Below are 4,421 nucleotides of genomic sequence, written 5' to 3'. Positions count from 1 at the left end.
CCAAGTCATTACTTACGTGAGAATCCGTAGAACGTATACCCTCTCAATCTTAGGTATGAAACTCATGAATGGTAGTTTACCTGGTATAAAGCTCCAACTTGACGGTTTTTTATCCTCAGTCCTTTTTAAAGATATTAATTACTTCATTGTCTTGGCTCTCATTTTTGCTGATTTCCATCAGTCTAACTGATTCTCCAGAAGCAATCTGTTTTTCCCTTCTGGGAACTCTTAACATTTTCTTTTTACTTTTAAAGTTCTGCAGTTTGTTACAATTTCTGGCGGTATAGATTTATCTTTCTTTGTTCTGCTCAGTACTCATAGCGCACTCTAAGAACCCTTCCATCAATTCTGGAAATTTGTCGGCTATAATCGCTTCAAATATGTATTTTTTTGCAATTTTCCTCATTCCCTGCTTCCATAACCTCTGTTAGATAGATGTTAGAACATCTCTAAGTAGACTTTTTCAAATGTATCTTTTACAGTTTTTTTTTTTTTTGGCTGGGGCTGGGTTTGAACCTGCCACCTCTGGCATGTGGAGCTGGCGCCCTACTCCTTTGAGCCACAGGCCCCACCCTCAAATGTATCTTTTAATTTCTGTGTCTCTATCTTGTGTGATGAGTGAATTCTCTATTACTATCTTCCAATTCAATAATGTTCTCAGCTACTTTCTATCTAGAATTTATCCTATTTAGTGGGTTTTAAAAAGTTTCAGTGATTGTACTTTTCTAAGATTTCTAAATTATTTACATATACTTGATATTTCACTTTAGTATGCATTCTTCATTCCTGCTTGCTTAAAAGTATTATTTTTAATGAATACTATTTTAAAAATTTCTTTGAGCAGCTTATAATAATTTTTTGTGGGCATGAAGTATGGGATTTTATTTTATTTTCAGATGAATATGAGGGTACAAGTGATAAGGTTACAATGTTTGCATTTGTTAGGTGAAGTCCTTGTTGTAGTTGTGTCCTGCACCCAGGAGATGTGCCTTATACCCTCACGTTGTGGCCATTAGGTGGAGCACACCAATCCCCCTTCCTCATTCCCTCTTCCCTCTCCCTCCAACTTGAATTAAATTGAGTTTTTCTCTTGTATGGGCTTGTATTAATTTGTCTACTGGCTTCATATTAGTATTGAGTACATTGGATTCTTGCTTTTCCATTCTTATGATACTTTATTAAAGAAAATATTCTCCAACTGTATCCATGTTAAATACAAAAGATGTAAAGTCTCCATCTTTTATGGCTGAATAGTATTCCATGACCTACATATACCACAGTTTATTAATCCATTCATGGATTGATGGCTACTAGGTTGATTCCACATCCTGGAGATTATAAATTGAGCTATGATAAACAATCTGGTGAGAATGTTCTTATGAGAATGTGATTGTTTTTTTTCTTCTGGGTAGATGCCTAGTAATGGGATTGCAGGATTGAATGGGAAGTCTATTTTGAGTTCTTTGAGGATTCTCCATACTTCTTTCCAAAGAGGCTGTATTAGTCTGCAGTCCCACCAGCAGCATAAAGGGTTTCCTTTTTTTGACATCCACATCTGCAGCTTTGGGACTTTATGATGTGGGCTGTTTTTACTGGGGTTAAGTGGTATCTCAAGATGGTTTTGATTTGCATTTCTTTAATGATTAGGGACAATGATAATATTCTCATATGTTTGTTGGCCATTTGTCTGTCTTCTTAAGAGAAGGTTCTGTTCATGTCTCTTGCCCAGTGATAGATGGGATTGTTTGTTCTTTTCTTGTTGCTTAATTTGAGTTCTCTGTAGATTCTACTTATCAACTCTATGTCAGATTCATAACATGCAAATATGTTTTCCCCTTCTGAAGGTTATCTATTTGCTTTACTTGTTGTGTCCTTAGCTGTGTGGAAGCTTCTTAGCTTAATTAAGTCCCATTTATTTATTTTTATTGTTGTTGCAATTGCCCATGGGGTCTTCTTTATAAAATCTTTCCCTAGGCTGACATCATGGAGAGTTTTCCCCACACTTTCTTCTAGGAGTTTAATCTTTTCATGTCTTAAATCTAAATATTTTATCCATCATGAGTCAATTTTTGTGAGTGGTGAAAGATGGGGGTCCAATTTCAGTCTTTTATGTGTGGTTATTCAGTTCTCCTAGAACCATTTATCAAATAGTAATTCTTTCCCCAGTGTATGTTTTTGTTTGGTTTATCAAAGGTCAGATGGTGATGAGAGGCTGCTTTCATCTCTAGGTTTTCTATTCTGTTCCATAGCTTATAATAATCTTAAAGTATTTGTCACACTGTTTTATAAACACTTAATTTAATCAGAAGTGAATTTGTATTCTCATTGTTGATTATGTTGGCTGTCATTTTTTAGCATTTGCGTTCTCCCTCATATTTAGGAATACTGATTTGATGGCTTATTTTGAGTAGGATGTATTTAGGCCTTTGGTTTGGGTTCAGCGTGTTTTCTTCTCTATCCTGCCTTGTCTATCAGTTTTTTTATTTTCGTGGTTGTCTTCACTAAGCCACATCTAATCCCGTCTAGGATTAAGAATTATAATGGAATTATACAGATTCTATGCTAGAGAGATCCCAGGTATAGACAAGAAGCCAGCAGGGGGCCTTGATTAATTCAGGCTCTTTATCCAGCTTCCTTTTTAGGTACAGAACCTCAAAGAACCTGGTGTTCCAGGTAGTGGGTCTGAGTTTATTTCGGCCTCATCTCCTGACCAGCACCTTTGCATCCTAGCACCTCACTGCACTCAGAGACTGGTACTAGTCCTCCATCTTTGATGCATTACCCTGTGAAAGCCAAACTCCCAGCTTCCTTCCCTGCTCCAGCATCAGTGCTCAGGGGCTCATGTATTTTATACCTTCTCCTACACTGCGCTCCTGTCCTGTTTCTGGCTCCAGAGATTATTTATCATTTTTGGAACTGACCATATCTTAGAATGCTCTTTTTGAAGTTTTTTTTGTTTGTTTGTTTGTTTTTTTACTTCTTCCTCCTGTAGTGATTCTCTTGCCCCCCATGTAGCCGGGATCACAAGGTCAGGCTGGGTTTTTTTGGTTGTTGTTGTAGAGACGGGGTCTCACTCTGGCTCACTCTGCCTCACGCTGGTCTTCCGCTGATCTCGAACTCGGCTGAGCTCAGGTGATCCACCTGCCTCGGACTTCCACAGCGATGGGACAACAGGCGTGAGCCACTACACCTGGCCTTAGAATGCTCTTTTTGAAAATTTTGTCATTGTTATTATGTATTTGGAGCAGAAGAATATGATGAAGTAGGAAAATTTCTTGAAGGATGTGTTTTGAGTTCTTTCACTGCAAGATGAAAACTCCTCTGGAGTTTGCAGGCAGGAAGACTGGGAAGTAGCTTGTGGGCTGGAGATAGTTGTGATCAGGATAGATCTGAGGATCTGAGCAGCAGGAGCTTATGCAAAACCTGAGCCAAAAATGGATTCTCAGATTTCTAATCAGTTTCAGTCATTTTGTCATCATCCTTAAGTGTTGGGTTCTAGGAAAGATATTTGATTGACATTTCTTGGGTCATCCATAACTTTTGTGGGGTAGTTTGATTGACATTTCACTCAAGACTGTGTGTAATGAATAGAGAAGGGACCCTCAAGTAAAATTGGGGTCTGCTTTCCAGAAGAAGGGGATATGGATGTTGAGGCATTACGATGGTAGACATCCATTCTACTTTCCCACTGGTTAGGCATGAGAGTGATAATAACGGCTGGTATTTATCTAATACTTTGAAGTCCTTACTAGGGGTCAGCCATTATTTTTGGTCTGGTCCCTTCCACATAATAACACCTCTAACCCTCACTATCCCCCATGGGGCAGGTCTTACTTTCACACTACTGATTAAGATGTTGAGGCTCAGGGAGGTTCAGTGACTTTGCTAAGGTCACATGCTTAGGATGGGTCTAGAATCCTTATGATGAACCCCTGGGCCATGCTTCCTTGGGACTCAGGTGCTTCTTCATGAGGTTGTTGTGAGAATGAAGTGAGCAAGGGAGAGCCTGACATAGCACCCAGGCTGTGGTAGTTGCTCAGTGCCCAGCCAAGCTGGTCAGCATGGGTTTGACTGGGGCTCACTGTGTTTCTCCATGTGTAGGGGCAGGAGGGAACGAGGTGAGCAGTTTTCTCAAAATTTGGAGGCTAGCATGGACCTATGTTATGAGGTATCCTCCTCTGCATGCCATCTGTCACCCCTCTTTCCAGCCTAAGAGCAAAATGAAAATGCCCTACAGTCATTTCCTTCTCAGAGCTGCTGGCCCCAGAGGGAAAGGCCAAGGAGAACAGGGGCTGCTGCTCTATTCCTCATGGGAAAAGCAATTTATGTCCTTTGAGCAAAAAGGAGAAACTACAAAAAAACAAACAAAAATAAAAATAAAAACCAAACCAAACAAAACAACCAGAAGAATCATCTTTAAC

This window comes from Otolemur garnettii, unplaced genomic scaffold, assembly GCF_000181295.1.
Source record: "Otolemur garnettii isolate 467f Iridium unplaced genomic scaffold, OtoGar3 scaffold00217, whole genome shotgun sequence".
NCBI lineage: Eukaryota > Metazoa > Chordata > Mammalia > Primates > Galagidae > Otolemur > Otolemur garnettii.
Note: the sequence above shows the minus strand (reverse complement) of the source record.